Source organism: Schistocerca serialis, chromosome 3 (genome assembly GCF_023864345.2).
Source record: "Schistocerca serialis cubense isolate TAMUIC-IGC-003099 chromosome 3, iqSchSeri2.2, whole genome shotgun sequence".
Taxonomy (NCBI): Eukaryota; Metazoa; Arthropoda; class Insecta; order Orthoptera; family Acrididae; genus Schistocerca; species Schistocerca serialis.
In genome coordinates this window covers 583,463,417-583,482,432 of record NC_064640.1, presented here as the reverse complement: position 1 = coordinate 583,482,432, position 19,016 = coordinate 583,463,417, and positions in this window count along the sequence as shown.

The following is a 19,016-nucleotide window of genomic DNA, read 5'->3' as shown; positions in this document are numbered from 1 at the left end:
AAATAAAGGAGAGTGCAGCAATAGGATTCAGTTTAACATGGCCAATTACAACCAATTAGTATGAGACCTTTTTCCGCCTGGAATTTTTTTTCTTTTTTTTTTGCGCTGTTACACGATTCATCACAGTCAGTGAGCTCAATGGCAGTGGTGCAACAGATTACTCACCCCGAGCCGCACTGCATATACGACATGCAGACGATTGAAGGCTCGTTTTACTGTTCAACTATTTTTAAACTTTTTGAAGCAGATTTCGAGGAAACATGCGAGCCAAGGACGTTTGGATAATGCAACGAGTCTATATAGTTTACAAGATGTTTGATAGAAAATTTGTAAGTCTACAGAAAAATTTCTCTAGTACGGCGGGTTACTTCTGTACGGATACAATGGGCCAATGTGAGTTGTTGGAGACCACAGTTTTTCCAGTTCTGCTGGAAGCATATTGAAAATGAAACCTGCTAAACGGTGCAAACTTCTGTTCAATAAATAAGGAAGTGTTAGCCAAACGCAAATCATTTTTACGTCTATTGTTCACCGAATGGATGTTACAGTTCCTTCTAAATGAGCCAACATTTTCAATAACAAAGGTCATGACAGAGTATATCTACAACATTGGCTGAGTTCGAAGTCCTACATAATGTTCAAACTGACACCGCTGGTTTGCCTGCCAGCCGTTTTATTCTGTCAGAATAATCCGTCTTGAAGACAGCAGCATTCGATTTCCATTCAACTTGTTGAGTATGATACCACTCTCTCCTCAGTTCTAAGCTTTTAAAGTGGTCGACTTCACTGACTGTTTGAACACCCAGGGATTAAAAATTTGTCTTTTGCTGTAGTTTCCTGTGACAAATTGTATACATCGCGTTTTTTTTATTTCATCGTTAATCTGTGACGTGCTGATATTAAGGATTAGCCTGTTAGGTATATCGTTTACGTTCCATTCAATGCCTTTCACTGTCATAATAGTGTCATCTGCAAAGCTAACTTTTTTAAAAAATCATCTGTAATTTTTAGTGACGGAGCAGTGACATAAATCGATGCGAACCATGAAAGGAATAAAAGGCGGTTTTTTGGCCACTCTTTTCCTGATGCCAAACTGCAAACCTGACAAAACTATATCTACTCCGATGTGCCACAGTTCTCTTATACATTTCTTTCTCAAAAATGTTCTAAATCATTAATAGCAATGAAATTTGCCGCAATTGTCTACATTTCGCAATGTACCCTTCTCTATACATTGGTTTCACTAACGAGTATTTCAAACTACCGTGCAATTAATCACAGCTGAAAGAAACATTGCTAAGAAGAGTGAGTACAGAACTAATAAACGGTGCATTGACATTCATAATCATTCTTAATATTTCGTCATACGAACTGAAATCTGTATCATTTGAAGATTTAATAACTGATTTCTATTCCTACTTGCTTGTTTCCTTTAGCTGCATGCGATATAATTGTTGCGGAACGCCGCATTTTAAGAGTTCCGCTTATTTACTTACACTAATAAAATTTTAATGTGACTTCCCAGCTGTTCAAATGCAATGATTATTAAATATTTTGCACAGCTACTGTGGATCACTAACGGTATTACTTATACAAAAGAGCCGTGTAATGTGTTGAGCACCGAAATTCCGCCCTTATATCTTTCCCAGAATTGACTATATAGTGTTACTTTTACTGTGAGTGCTATATATTTTCTTCGCTCAACACGCTTCTTACATGGCTGATGACATTTTTCGGTATCTAAGCCGCTTTTTAATGCGAGAAAGCTATCGAAAAAACTGATAAATGCTTATAGAAAATTACGTTATGTGCCTTTCAAGTTGTTTGTTATGTAGATTTGTTGCCAAGTTTGCCCTTCGACAATAGCTATAAATGCTTGCAGTGTAAGGGAAATCATATGCTGTTTATTAGGAGCAAATAGCGCCACTACTAGTTTCGAACCAACAAGCTCATTTTCCCATTTTATAGTACGTTATGCTGCACTTGTGATGTTAGCTGATTTTTCATTGTGATGAAATTGCTATGGACTCTTGACGCCTTACAGCAAAAGGCAAATAAACGACAAGATTACTACATTATTTCAGTTGGACATAAAAATGAATTACAATAACATAACCAACTTAAATTAAGAACTTGTTTGTGTTACTTACAAAAAAAATTCGTTCGCAGTTTTACTGCACTATTGACTGCTTTCGAAGAAGTGCATATTTCACCCTTGAAGACACAGACAGTGTGTAGCAACACACACACACATACATAAATGTTTTGGCCACACATACGTTCATATGGAAATATGGAGCTTTACGTGTGCTAAATTCCTGCCAAATGCTGTGTCTGTCAGAAAATTTACAATACATACATAGTTAGTACAACAGAAAACAAGTAAATGCAACTAACTGAGCATTCCATTTAAGTGATGTAAACAAATAAGAAAACTAGTTAGTGATTAAAGTATTATGGAAATCGATATAGTTAAATTTGGCGACAGAAAAAAAAATACGAAAAAACTGTACTCGCAAATACACTCCTGGATATGGAAAAAAGAACACATTGACACCGGTGTGTCAGACCCACCATACTTGCTCCGGACACTGCGAGAGGGCTGTACAAGCAATGGTCACACGCACGGCACAGCGGACACACCAGGAACCGCGGTGTTGGCCGTCGAATGGCGCTAGCTGCGCAGCATTTGTGCACCGCCGCCGTCAGTGTCAGCCAGTTTACCGTGGCATACGGAGCTCCATCGCAGTCTTTAACACTGGTAGCATGCCGCGACAGCGTGGACGTGAACCGTATGTGCAGTTGACGGACTTTGAGCGAGGGCGTATAGTGGGCATGCGGGAGGCCGGGTGGATGTACCGCTGAATTGCTCAACACGTGGGGCGTGAGGTCTCCACAGTACATCGATGTTGTCGCCAGTGGTCGGCGGAAGGTGCACGTGCCCGTCGACCTGGGACCGGACCGCAGCGACGCACGGATGCACGCCAAGACCGTAGGATCCTACGCAGTGCCGTAGGGGACCGCACCGCCACTTCCCAGCAAATTAGGGACACTGTTGCTCCTGGGGTATCGGCGAGGACCATTCGCAACCGTCTCCATGAAGCTGGGCTACGGTCCCGCACACCGTTAGGCCGTCTTCCGCTCACGCCCCATCATCGTGCAGCCCGCCTCCAGTGTTGTCGCGACAGGCGTGAATGGAGGGACGAATGGAGACGTGTCGTCTTCAGCGATGAGAGTCGCTTCTGCCTTGGTGCCAATGATGGTCGTATGCGTGTTTGGCGCTGTGCAGGTGAGCGCCACAATCAGGACTGCATACGACCGAGGCACACAGGGCCAACACCCGGCATCATGGTGTGGGGAGCGATCTCCTACACTGGCCGTACACCACTGGTGATCGTCGAGGGGACACTGAATAGTGCACGGTACATCCAAACCGTCATCGAACCCATCGTTCTACCATTCCTAGACCGGCAAGGGAACTTGCTGTTCCAACAGGACAATGCACGTCCGCATGTATCCCGTGCCACCCAACGTGCTCTAGAAGGTGTACGTCAACTACCCTGGCCAGCAAGATCTCCGGATCTGTCCCCCATTGAGCATGTTTGGGACTGGATGAAGCGTCGTCTCACGCGGTCTGCACGTCCAGCACGAACGCTGGTCCAACTGAGGCGCCAGGTGGAAATGGCATGGCAAGCCGTTCCACAGGACTACATCCAGCATTTCTACGATCGTCTCCATGGGAGAATAGCAGCCTGCATTGCTGCGAAAGGTGGATATACACTATACTAGTGCCGACATTGTGCATGCTCTGTTGCCTGTGTCTATGTGCCTGTGGTTCTGTCAGTGTGATCATGTGATGTATCTGACCCCAGGAATGTGTCAACAAAGTTTCCCCTTCCTGGGACAATGAATTCACGGTGTTCTTATTTCAATTTCCAGGAGTGTATTTTGGAGTTAAATATTATCCCAGCTTGTAATAATTATAATAATAATAACAATTATCATTATTGTGTAATGACAAATTGTGACAGACAATTTTACATATATTATGACAGTGGGTCCTATATTGGCATTGTAACAGCTCGTTGACAGTCTAGATTGATACAGTTATTGTATTAAGTTGTGAAAAACTATTTTTGATTTAGTAGGCTGTGGGCATATTTGAATTTTATTGTTGTTGATGAGACAGTTGTTCACTTATTTTCATAGTAGAAAGCCAACATTCACTGATGTGTGCATCAGTTGCACACTTTCTGCCTCCCAAACCAGCATAAGATGGCTCATTGTAAATTCATATTTAACTAACTACTAGTATATAATTATCATTAGAACCCTTTGAGCAACACAAATATCTTAATGTTATTAGATCCATTGCTCGAAACAGTGGATACAGGCATTCCATTATAGATAAATTACCATAGAAGAAATTAAAAGAATAACATACATAAAAATTTCACACCACACACCCATGCTATAGGAAGTAGAAAATGATAGAAAATATGGTTCCATATATTTTTAGCCAGCTTGTCCTATAAAATAAGCAACCTGTTTAAAAATGAGAGTGTGATGATATGTTTGTAAGCAATAATAATAACGCGCTCTAGAAAATATCAAACATGTATTAACTCAGTTGCCAAGGTTGCCCTCCTTCTACATAGGCCAACCCGGAAGCAGTTTCGAGACTCAATTCAGAGAATATGTGGATGCCATATATCTGAACAGTTCATCAAAATCCACATCTGCAAAAAGAATTTCGCTGAATCATCTTCTCAGTGAACAGACTGCGTTAAACTACTCAAAATTTCTACAGAATTTTGTCCACCTGCTTCCTACTTCGAAACATAAGTAAATATCACTCAAATGGATATTAGTAAAATTAGTACGTCTCCTAAAATATTACAGTCTTATAATTATCTTAACCAAGCTTTCATAATGTAATACAATAGTTTAAACTAATGTAGACCTTCACCAGTCTGTCACAAGATTGATATAGAACCCAATGTCATAATAGCTAAGTATATAACATGATGTCTCATCACTTGTCAATTATACATTACTTAATAATTACCATTATGTAGATTGCTAAAAGGCTAGTATAGAATTTAACCCTGCAACGTTTCTTATGCTCTTATCTTTCAGGAAATTTAACATAACGTTAATTTTTATAGTATCGTTCTGTTGAATTGACTTCATTTTCTTGTTTATATTATCTGCATACAATACTCATTCAGCGCATATCGAATTTACTGTAACATTTAGATCCTACGAATTTATGTTCATATTGCAACTTCTGTGGTAGACACAGTCTTTGGCACCGTTTTGTCTTAGTAACGCACGATATTGCAATATAAACATCCATATGGCCGATGTACTTTGTTAAACATCCATATGGCCGATGTACTTTGGTGTGTGTGTGTGTGTGTGTGTGTGTGTGTGTGTGTGTGTGTGTGTGTGTGTATGTGTGTGTGTACTGTACACTGCCGGTATCTTCGAAGTTTGTGCAGTTTTTATACCTTGCGTGGCTATCACCGAAGGGCGCACTACTTCGAAAGCAGTCAACAGTGCGACAGAAAATGCAGGAATTTAGATGTAGGTAACACAAAAACAATCTTACCTTAAGATATTGTTTATGTTATTATAGCTCACTTACAGCCCAATTGCAGTAAAATAGTTCTTTTCTTCTTACGTATTTTTTTTCTGTAAGACAAGGTAAGATACCAGTCCAAGGAGTTTTCACCCCACCCAAAATAAGTGAATATGATATCTAAAGCATAATGTAACTTTGAATTTAAAAATCCGTCTAAAGATAAACCTGAGGGTGGGAAACCGTTAACCGCGCTAATTGCTCCTAATAAACAGGATTATTAGTGATGGGTAGTTGCTGCTCTTACTTTAGTGAAATAATTAAAATGCATTTCTTACAGCTGGCGTCTAACCTGCCAGTTTTCGACAAAATAGCGTACACGCCTTGAACAACAGTCCTGTAACTGGCAGTTGTACATTCAAAGTTTTTGGCTAATAGCGTTCATTCATTTGTACTGGGTGACGAATGTTCAGCAGAAAAGAATTCGACATCGACTTGGTCGAAGAGATCATAATAGAGCCTCTAATGCTCTCCATATGCTAGAACGATGTATCAAATAGAACGAGTATACGCAGCGATCCCAGAGTATTCACTAAAGATGCTGCTGCCTATATTAAGTTACTGTTATTGTACGATCTTAAGGAAATGTAGAATTACAAGATATTCACTATGTGTAATTGATGGCTGCTCTCTTTAAATGTTTATAAATGCTACATAATGTCTATTGGAAGTAGAAGAATCCTTACAGTATCAGACACAAGGTAAGTAACAAACACGTGGAGCATGTCAAACGTTACTCCTGTATGGCGATTTCTGTCAGTATAGCAAAACGCTGAAAGGTGTTATCGTGGAGTAGTATCACTACACGCAGTCTTTCTGGTCGTTGTTCAAGCACTGCGTCTGCAAGACATTTCAGTCTTAGACAGCAAATGTCAGCCGTGACGGTTACACCTTAGGGAACAAATTCATAGCTCATCACACCGTCGCTGTTCCACCAGATTCATAACTTAATCTTTTGCGGTGCGCACAGGTCTTTGTATGGGAAGTTGCTGCATTATTTGGTGTCAACAATTCGTTTCTTTTTATATGTTAGCATAAAGACACCATTTCTCGTCACCGGTAACGATACAGGGTAGGAATGGTCGGTGTTGTTCACGAGTCAATTGATTATGACCAAGCAGAGATCCACATATGACCCGCCAATTTTTGCGATTCTGGCTTAGGGCAGGCGATACCCATTCACCCGAATTTTTTAACCTTCCCCATTGCATGCATATGTCGGACGATGGTAGAATGATCAAAGTTCATCGCTTTTGTCAGTTCTCGAGTACATTGACGGGGGTCATAGTGGATTAATGGGTTTAAATGATTTTCGTCAAATCACGAAGGTCTTCCTGGACGTGGATAGTTTGTAAGGACAAAACGATCGTCATTAAAATGAAAAAACTATTTTCTTTCCGTGCTCTGTCCATTGTCATTATACCTAAACACAGCGCAAATGTCTCTGGCTGCCTCGGTATTGTCATACCGCAATTGAACTCAAACATAAGAATATGACCGAAATGTTCCGACTTCTTCACTTGGCACATCTTGTAGCCTACACAGCTCCATTCACTATTTCCAGATTGCAAAATGACAATATCTAAACTCAAATAGCAACACTGAACTACAAATGAAATATGCCAGTCGATGAATAAACCTATACAATCTTAATACCAACATACAAAACAAAAACGCTACGACCTTACGCACCAGCCTAACATATAACAAGAGCATACGAAAGTTTTTTAAAGGAAAAGACACATATCAGATGACTAGTGCATTACTTATATTCTTTCCTATAGAAACAGATTATGCTCTTACTAACTATAACGTTCATGTGGGCCAAAACATGATGGAACAAAATGGTTCAAATGGCTCTGAGCACTATGGGACTTAACTTCGGACGTCATCAGTCCCCTAGAACTTAGAACTACTTAAACCTAACTAACCTATGGACATCACACACATCCATGCCCGAGGCAGGATTCGAACCTGCGACCGTAGCGGTCTCGCGGTTCCAGACTGTAGCGTCTAGAACCGCTCGGCCACACCGGCCGGCCATGATGGAACAGTCAAAACTAGGCGCCACAAAGCAAAGCATAATAACAGATTTTTGATGTAAATTCTTTTATAAGGCAGTGACCACTACTTACAGAAGGAAAAGAATCTTCAATGGTTACGTATGGAAAACAGCTGGCGTTGTGCTCACGAAATTTCGTTGAATAAATTTAGAAAACCCAAGGTAATTGTGAGCTGATATCTGTATCTACATCTACATGGATACTCTGCAAATCACATTTAAGTCCCTGCCAGAGGGTTCATCGAACCACCTTCACAGTTCCTTATTATTCCAGTCTCGTACAGCGCAAGGAAAGAACCAACACCTATATCTTTCCGTACGAGCTATGATTTCTCTTATTGTATCATGGTGATCGTTTCTCCCTATGTAGGTGGGTGTCAACAAAATATTTTCGCATTCGGAGGAGAAAGCTGGTGATTCGAATTTCCTGAGAAGATTCCGCAGCAACGAAAAACGCCTTTATTTTAATGATGTCCACCCCAAGTCCCGTATCATTTCAGTGACACTCTCTTCCCTATTTCGCGATAATACAAAACATTGTGTCCTTGTCTGAATTTTTACAATGTATTCTGTCTGTCCTGTCTGGTAAGGATCCGACACCGCGAAGCAGCATTCTAAATGAGGACGGACAAGCGTAGTGTAGGCAGTCTTCTTAGTAGATCTGTTACCGTGAATGATCGAAACTGGAGAATGTCGATTTTCAACGGTGAATGTCAACACATACCAAATACGTCGGTGAAAGATCAAATATTTCATTACACTGTCGTACATTCGAACCCTCTCCGGTGTGTGTCGACAATCACAGATATGTTCTGGTGGAGGTCCAAAACAGAAGAGTCAAAAAACAAGTGACTGGCTCTCTCCCGCCAAATCCTTTGTTCTGCTCGGAGTCAATCAGCTTTGTAAGTCTTATGCAAGCTTTGATAACGCGAGCAACGTTATATTAAATTTTTTCCGATGTCCTAATTTGTACTAAATGGATACTGCAGTAAATCGGGATCTTTTTCATGAAAAGTTAAAGGCATTAATTGCGGGTAAACGAGAAGACAATTGTTTTTATTTTTCTCAATAAAGGTATTCTAAAATACTTTCTGAAATGGTTTCTGCTAAAATTAAATGCAACACACCTTTGGATTACAGACGATTAAAACGTTTTGATGTTTTAAAAATTAAACCAGGGGAAACGAACATACAATATTATGTTACCAATGAAGAATTGTACAGTATACTATATGAAACTCACATCAGAATAGTCCACGGAGGAAGAACACGTATGCTTAAAGAGTTGCAAGTTAAATACAAAAATATTACATATGAACTTGGAATGTTGTATTTAAATGTATGAAAATAGTGTCAAATGAAACACGTTTCACCTAAGAAAGGTACTGTTTTGAAGCCAATGGTTAGTTCTGAATTAAACTCAAGATGTCAACTTGATCTGATAGATCTGCAGTCAAACAGAGATGGCGGATATAAGTTCATAATGGTGTATCAAGATCATTTAACTAAGTTTGTCCAGCTACGACATTTGAAAACTATAAGAGCTGAAGAAGTAGCGCATCACGTTCTTTCAATATTTCTAACATTTGGTGTACCAGCAATATTGCAATCACATAATGGTAGAAAATTTAGTAACCAAGTCATATCAGAAATACGCGCAATGTGGAAAGATGTTAAAATAGTTCATGGAAAGCCTCGTCGCAGTCAAACACAAGGCTCAGTTGAAAGAGCCATTCGGGATATACAGAATATGCTAACCGCATGGATGAACGATAACGATACAAATAAATGGTCAGATGGTTTATATTTTGTTCAATTGGCGAAGAACACTACATACCACGAAGGAAAACGCCAAAGTCCTTATGAAACCATGTTTTACGTTAAAGCAAAAAGAGGCATAGCATCGTCTTTTTTGCCTTGCGAACAAATTGCAAATATTGAAACTGAAGAACAACTCGAAGAAATTGCCAATAGTTCTGAAACCGAAGAAAAGCTTGAAGAAACTGTTAATGCTTACACCGAAAACCATATTCAAAAGGAAAATATTGAAGAGGACCTACAACCTACAACGTCTTCACATCAAATTCTGTCTGAAAAACACGAGTTGATTTCTACAAAAAGAGCGGCCGCGAAAGAAAATCTTCTACTGCAAGCAACAAAGATGTTACAAACCTCACAAAAACAATTTCCTCCTACTCAGATTGGTGATAATGTACGAATACAAGTCCCTGATGTCGACCGCGGTCGTACAGATAGCCGAAATGTGTTAGCGGTTGTTGTTGGAATAGAAGACTCCGACTTCTATAAACTGGCAAATAAAAATTGTACCCTCAAGCAGCTTTACACACGTAATCAGTTCGTAATTTGTAATGAAAAGTTACTTTCCATAGATGAGATTTCTTTTCAAGAAATGTCGCTGAGTGAAGTAGCTGCAGCTAATTGGAGAAACGGGGGACAAGGCTATACACGCTGTCTTTGCAAAAGGAAGTGTTCCACAAATAAATGCGGTTATAGAAGCAAGGGACTCTTGTGCAATTCAAAGTGTCATAACAGTTTAAGTTGTTGCAATAAATAACATTTGAATAACATAAGTAATTTTTTTATAACTATTATTTTCTTTTCTCATGTAGAATGTACTGTGTATTTTAAATTCTTGGTCATTCCATTCAGAAAGAGAGGCGAACGAATTACGTCATCCTTGTGATGTTTTATAGCGCCTGAATTACGGAGAAGAAAATATAAATCTCCAACATGTTCAACATTCACCGTTCACCATTCACCATTCACCATGGTGAACGTCAACATTTACCGGTGTAAGTCCGAAATAAGGGTATTTAGCAAATATTTCGGACACACACTAAGCGACTATGTTAATGTTAACATTCAACGGTGAAAGTCGACATTCTCTAGACTTCGGTGTTTCATTGTAACAGATATGTTACATTTTCGAAGTGTCCTGCCAATAAAATGCAGTCTTTGGCCAGCCCTGCGCACAACGTTTCCTATGCGTTCCTTCCAATTTAAGTTGTTCGTAACTGTAAATCCTAGGTATTTAGTTGAATATATGGCGTTTAGATCTGACTTATTTATCATGTAACTGAAGTTCAACGGATTCCTTTCAGCACTCATGTGCATCACCTCACACTTTTCGCTATTTATGGTCAATTGCTAATTTTCGTGCCATACAGATATCTTTTATAAATCGGTTTGCAATTTGTTTTGATCGTTTGATGACTTTATAGTCGATAAAAAACAGCATCATCTGCAAACAAACTAAGACAGCTGCTTAGATTGTCTCCCAAATCGTATATATAGATAAGGAACAGCAAAGGGCCAATAACACTACCTTGGGGAACGCCAGAAATCACTACTGCTGTCGCGAACATATACTCGGATACGGATCATGAGAACAACATAAGATGCGTAGAGTAGGTCGCGTACAGAGGCATGTAAACACTCATTCTTCCCTCGCCCAGAGCGCGAATAAAATAGGACAAAACATCGGTAATACAACAGTAGCCTCCGCCGCGCAATTTACAGTGCCTTGCGGACTACAAATGTAGCTATGCACGGTGAACCAAAGTCCACTGAAAACTTTCACGGGAATGTATGGCCAAAACCAAGAAAAAACTGGCAGTTATCATGGGCTCTAATTTCATGCATCAAGAGCTATCGGAACTTGTTCTTCTTCGATGCTGTGAAACACATCTATCCTACTGAACAATTGCTCATGTCTCTAAATGTATGCATTTTAGAGCTAACGGTTAGTGGACAATTTTTCCTTCTTTATCGACCTCCTCGACCAGTCCAAGGGATGTCTGCCTGCCTCTGTGTCAGACCGTGGAGCCGCTACTGTTGTGTCAAGTAGCTCTCAATCGGCATCACAGGGCTGAGTGCACCCTCCTCCCACCAAGGAAAAATACTTTGTAATATTGGGAATCGAACCCCGTTCCTCTGCATGGCAGTCGTCTACGCTGACCACTCGACTATGTGCGGTCCTTATTACTTTCACCCAAACGTCAAAAGCAAAGAGTTTTCAGTATAAGAGGTGTGTTTCACAGTATCGAAGATGAACATATGCTCATAGCTGTTGAGCTATGCAACTTAGAGTCGATGTTTATTACACATTTTTTTGTTTTCTTGTTTCCTACATCTAAATCTCCATCTACATACACACTCCGCAAGTCACCGTACGGTGTGTGACGGAGGTACCCTGTACTACTACTAGTCATTTCTTTTCCTGAGAGAGTGAGAAACGACGGTCTGTATGCCTCCTTATTTCTCAGTAGTGTTTCTCTTATCTACATAGATTCGCATTTGAGTTCCCGAAGCATCTCCGTAACACTTACGTGTTGTTCGAGCCTACCGGTAACAAATCTGGCAGCCTAGCTTTTAATTGATTCGATGTCTTTCTTTAATCCGACCTCGTACGGATTCCCAACACACGAGCAGTATTCAAGAATGGGTCGCACTAGCGTCCTATATGCGGTCTCTTTTACAGATGAACGATAATTTCTCAAAATTCTCCCAATAAACAGAAGTCGACCATACTCCTACCCTACTACAATCCTTACATGCTCGTACCATTTGATATCGCTATGCCACGTTACGCCCAGAAATTTAAACGACGTAACTAGGTCAAGCAGGAAGTTACTAATGCTGTCTTCGAACACTATGCATTTGTTTTTCCTACTCATTCGCGTTAACTTACATTTTTCTACATTTAGAGCTAGCTGCCATTCATTCACACCAGCTTGAAATTTTGGTACATACTAACTCTGACAGTTTGTTGCTGGAACTCTGGTTCTCCTTGTGTATCTATCCTCGGTCGCTTAATATGGCGCCACACAAAACGCATTGCATAGCCAGTTCGAGGAATTTGACTATTTACTTACTTTATAAAATTAAAAAAAAAAAAAAAAAGCGACGAAGAACTTCTTAGCAATACTCTTTCAGTGGCCTTACAGTTCCGTTTTCTGTCGATTGCCTTTATCGACTGCCTCAGCTGTATTTTTGTCTCGCAGATTCCCTCGTATCTGTGCTGGTTCGAAGAAGTGCATCTGGACGCCGTTGTGGCTGATCGGCGACTGCTGGGGGAGCGTTTGCGGCTGCGGGAATTGCGGCGTTTGGCGGGCTCGGGGACGCAGCGCGGGCGGTTCTGCGATTGGGGTCGGCATTAGGCAGTCGGCGTGCGTGCGCGCGAGATCTCGACGCGACAAGCGCGCTGCGGCGCCTTTGTCGTGGCGCGCAGCTTTCTCATTGCTGCGGCTCGCCCGCTCGCCTCTACTTGTGACTCACATAACAACGCCAAGGCGCACCGCGCCATATGCTTCGCCCGCCTGAATATCTGACGAGCGCGCGTCTCGGAATCGGACCACATGCGTGCCGGATGCACGTCTGAATACTGCGTTGCAGCTGGCGCTTCGAGTGGGCTTTCCTTCGCTACCTCGAAAGAATAAAACTTCTGCGCTTGGAGATGACACCCATGACCGAAATACGTGTCCTCGTGAAAACATGCTTGTTTTCTTTTATACGTTTCCCTGATACGTACAGGATGGGCTTGAACACACACAGAACAAATTTCGAAGCTTTTTCGTGGATATTTTCTGGTTTTTTGGTACGTGGAGTTCGTGGTGTATAATGGCTCACTACAATTATGATTTATTCTATATGTTACCATCAGGACTCCCAGGTTTTCTAAACTGAAAATGAGGAAGATTCGGAAAATTGCTAATACGTTATACGAATAGGGGATAACACTTCACTATCAACATTTTTTACAGTATTTCACTTTTAGCTTTGATAAATACGAAGGAATTTTTATTTTTACACACGTAAAACACATAACCCACTTGATTGAACAAACATGGTTACAAATATTTACCACCTGATTTGCGTTATGAAAGAAAGTTAACATCATCTTTCATATATTAGCAAAATAAGCAGATACAATGAAAGATAAGCACACATGTACGAGGTTTCTTCTTTGGTTGTGTTTTATGGTACTCCTCATCACTTTCGCCACCCATAGCGTCACAGTTATAGTATAACAGACGTACCGTAACCGCACAAGAGAGAAGAGACAAACACTCAGTGGCCCAGCAGCTACAGAACCACAAAACCGAAAGAAAGCTGAAGACAAGTTCGGTGAACATTGCCTTTTCTTATCTTCAACTTCTGGACTCTAGCTCAACAAACTTAATAATTTTGTTACATGCGGCAATTCTAGAACCTAATACCAACGTAAACTTAACACATGCACATTTGAGTACATGCTTGTAAGATTAATTAGATGTTGACAACCACACAAATGTGCTGCGTGGTTGGTTCATTACTGCTTCGGAACAAATCTATAATGCCAATGCACAGTTGACCTATCGCTCGGAATATTTCGATAAGCGAAGATTAATCCCTAAAAATCTAAAAAATATTGCACTTCAACCACACAATATTTTATTAGACTGAAATACGGGAGAACTGTTTTTAAATGACCGAGACGGGAGACTGAAAAAAATAAGGTCAAAATACGTGAAAACCCGGGAAATGCGGGAGACCTGGCAACCCTAGACGCCACACTTACCTATATTTCTGCGAAAATCTTCCCGTTCGGTTTTTCTGAAATATCTCGCATGATTATATGAATGTGTGGTCTCTGTTCTGTCCGAAAGCATAGACACCACACCTTTATATAACTGATTCGCCTCAATGGACAATTAATCCATAATCTTCTGTGTGGATGTAGATTTACAGTCGACCTCCAGCGAGAATATAAAACTGGTGAGGATAGAGGATGGGGCGTTAGTTGCGGAGCTTACCGAGATAGTCCGCGAATTTGCTATTAACGCTGTGCCCAGGTGGCGCAGTGTTAAACGCAACTGTCTTAATAAGCAGGGTTGCCGTCCCAGACGGGCAAAAATTTTCACTCGTCGCCCCTAATTCCGCGTAAAGTCCCGATACAGCTGATATCATTAGTTCGTTCCCTTTCCTTTCCTTTCCCCCCTTCAACCTACAATTTACATAATATCTCGCACGGCCAGTATGTTCCATTTCGACACAGAATGATGCAGATTCTCGTTGGTGCCTACGTACATTGACAAAGTACTATGATGTGAATTCCACCGTTGGGGGATAAGCTCAGCCTAGCGTCGTTATACCCCACTTCCACAGCATTCAGTGACGAGATGCTAATGGTCCAACTCTTCATTAGTACTTCTTTTCGCTCTGCTATGTAGGACTGTTAACGTATAACAAGCACTACTGAAAAAAAGGAAAACGAAACAAAACCGGGCAAGCACTGAATGACATCTTGGAGGTGAAGGTTAAAGTCTCCTTTAATACTGTAAAGCAACTACCACGAATGAAAGCAAAAAGTTTGTTTCAAAAGAAGACGAACAGTTCATACTATCGAAATTAGCACGGTCGCGCCGATATTTGCAGTGCTATACGGAAGAAGTAACAAATGAAACGAGATTCATTTACTCTATAATGAGCTATCTGAGACAATGAATCGCTCATACCAAGACCCTCACATTAAGTCCCTAAACGATCTCCGAAATTTTCTCAGCTAAGTTCAGATTCACACCGCGTATTATTATTGTTATTCTAGTCGCTGCAGGCAGAGTAAACTCAGTAGTCCTCTCAAATTATCTTTTGTATCGTGTAGCTTAACATCGCTCGATCCCCGAGAGCCATATCAACAAGTTAACTTACGGGGCAAAATAAACTTTAACAACAGGAAAGTGAAAGAGGGTGGAGAAGTTCCAGAATATCTACTAAGGAATAATATCTCTGACCGATAAAAGAAAGGGAAAGGAATAAAGAAAAGAAATAGCAGCACGATGAAAATAAGGAAAATAAGGAGTTTTCTTTTCTCTCGTTCCACGCTACCCTTTTGAAACACACTAGACGAACGAATGCTCCTACCTATTACGCCTGTGAAACGGTTTCGATTACTGAATGAGAACTAGTAGGTGCTACGTTTTACAAGAATAATACTGGCGCTCAGCGGTTGAAATGTCAGATAAATTTGTCAGATTTTTGAAATGCACAATGGTCTGTAATTGTCTTGCAGTTATAACATATTCTTCTACTCATTGCAAGCCTGAGAGAATCCGATTCTAGTTACTTGAACAACGAATATATCAATCACGTCGAAACTTTTATGGGCATGACTCTATGAAATAAAACACTGTCACTATGTTCTGGGCCTGCCGTTGTGGCCGAATGGTTCTAGGCGCTTCAGTCCGGAACCACGCGGCTGCTACGGTCGCAGGTTCGAGTCCTGCCTCGGTCATGGATGTGTGATGTCCTTAGGTTAGTTGGGTTTTAGTACTTCTAAGTTCTAGGGGACTGATGACCTCAGATGTTAAGTCCCATAGTGCTCAGAGCCATTTGAACCATTTCTGTTACAGTGGAAAGTGACATACTCAGGATTTTCTAGTTCTCCACCTGTGCACATGGGTGTTTAGACGAAACCAAACCAATGGAGGTACTCTGGATATGGATCATGGTCCGTGAGGAAATGGACAATGCAGCGTGTGGGATCTGCATATTTTAGCCTCAATCATTCCTTGACGTTTGGGAAGGATGTGTGGACACAATGCCCCTCTTCTGTCAAATCCCATTCTCTCTTCACGGTATCGCTTCGCTAGCTGATTAGTTGGCGCCTTTCTCTGATTTCCTCTCCTGCAATTGCAAATATCTTGTCGCGTCTGCCTTTCTTCAACCAGTATGCTGCTGCTATTTAACGGATTATGATGTCAATCGGGTATACTTCTGCCTCCTATGATGTTGTCCCGAAGGCACCCGCCATCACGAGCAGAACACTTCTTTTACCACTTGTGTGTTTAAGCGACAGTCGATCCGCCTAGGGGCTCACTGCAAAGCATACTCTACATTGGGATAGTGCGATAAGGTATGTATGTATTGTCATAATGAACCATTTATATATATTAGTATTTAGCATTGCCAGTTTAAGCATTATTTTCATTGCTTTGTCGGTCGTAATTCTCGCATGTTCAGTGAACTTCAGTTTGCCGCCAATGTGTAAACCCGCCCGGATAGCCACGCGTGTTAGCACGCCGATTTCTGGATTGGGAAAGGTCGCCTTATTCGAATCGAACCCGCGTGGTGAAATAATGAAGAGGGCCAGTGCACGGGTCACTCTTCATGTGGTTCTTTGGCTGTTTTCCACATCCGACTAAGCGAATACTTGGCTCGTAGTCAAGTCCCATTTCAGCTGTATCATTTGCAAACATTTACAAAACGTCTGCACACTTTCACATGGATAGCATTACCCACAAACTGTTTGGGGTATACGTCTTTCTTCCCAGCGGTAATGGGGTGGCGACAGGAACGATATCCGGCGCACCATTAAACTGGCTATAACAAACCCAATAGCATCCATGCAGACCCCACCTATATCTAGGAGAGAGGCACAAGAAAAAGAACAACTCAGGTCAGTAGCTGATACGAAAGCTATTTTCGCATTATAGAGTACATCTCAAGACTTTCATAGTTGCTGTTGGTATTATATACGGTCCAATCACATTAATGTGACAACTGGCTGTGTTCGACGTCAGCGAGCAATAACCACTCAGACGCAGCAGGTGGCAGCAAGAGCAGTGGAGGATATATAAAGCGTATCGGAAGGGGGGTGGTGGGGGGGGGGGGGGGGGGTGGAGACGCGGAAAACTGTACAGTCGTTCTCGTAATACGGAAACGGAGCAATTTATCTAAGCTTCAAAAGGGTGAAGCAAGGGTGGAAGCATTTCGGAAACGGCTGAGATCGTAAACTGTTTGCATGCCGCCGTTCTTAAAGTGTACTATGAATGGAAAAATGGCGCTATCAAGAACCGGTTCCGAGGTAGCTGTGATGCACAACGGGCCAGAGATGACAGGGGCGAATGACGACTTCGGAGACATGTAGGGGCAACTGTTGTACAACTGATCGCCCAGATGAATCAATGGGGTACGAACAGTGTGTCTTCAGCGACCGTTCAGCGAACGTTGTTTCATATGTTCCTCCGCAGCAGGCGTCTGACTGCTGTTCGTCGGCGACGAAGACAAATTTGCACACCAGTACCGCCACTGTACGTCTGTGCCGACAGGTGGAATTCTGAGATAAATTACGTTTTGTGCTCCATCGGTCAGATGGCCGCTGAAGTGTATGGCGCGAAACATCTGAGCTCCCAGGTCACCAAACTTACTGGGTTTAAACCCACTCGAGAATCTGTTGTACCACCTCGATCGGGCTGTTCGCACCATGTATCTTCAACCGAGAAACCTAGCGTAGTTTACCACGGCACTGGATTCGGTATAGCCGGCCGGGGTGGCCAAGCGGTTAAAGGCGCTGCAGTCTGGAACCGCGCTAACGCTACGGTCGCAGGTTCGAATCCTGCCTCGGGCATGGATGTGTGTGATGTCCTTAGGTTAGTTAGGTTTAAGTAGTTCTAAGTTCTAGGGGACTGATGACCTTAGAAGTTAATTCCCATAGTGCTCAGAGCCATTTGAACCATTTTTGATTCGGTATGTCTCCAAATCCCTCTCAGTACCTTTTAGACTCTAGAGCCTCAATGACTCCCTTCTTGCACGGTTCGCGCTGTAAAAGGTGGTTGGTTATTCAGGCTTTCGCCAGATGATCTCAATAATGTGACTGGACAGTGTGTAAGATACATACCAGCAAAAGGGCACTGCCGTTTAATTCCGTTACTCATTGCTAAAATATGCCAATCGAGTTATAGTTTGGATCATTGTGTATCAAAAAATACTACAACAGTTAAAAGAAATTTTTATAGACGCGAACATTTCCCCATGATTAACGTCGACAATAAAAGAATGTGTTGGTAATGTCATTAAATATATCACTACTTCTTGTCTAAAACTGCAAATTATTAATAAATTACAGATCTGATTCAAAACGCTGTTTCTTCGTTACGTAATCAAATACCGTATGTATAAATAAAGTTTTTGATTTGATAAAACTTATTAGGACTAAGAAAAAGGGAAGAAGGAAGATGTCTACATAAGGTCATTAGAGATGGAGAAAAAACACGTATTAGACGAGAGTAGAACGTTTTGAAATTAATTCTGACCATGCCCCCTCCCCCTTCCGCCCCCACTCCCCTCCCTGCAGCGACTGACGGGAAACCTATAATCGGATGGCATAGCACGATTTGAACATTACTGTCTTTTGCCTTAATATGCCATGTGATTTTTTAACTTATGATGCGGTTATTTTTGCATCAAGGTCGACGTACAAATTCCACACTGTTTTATACAGACACAGGCCAAGAAACATCCGAGTAATAA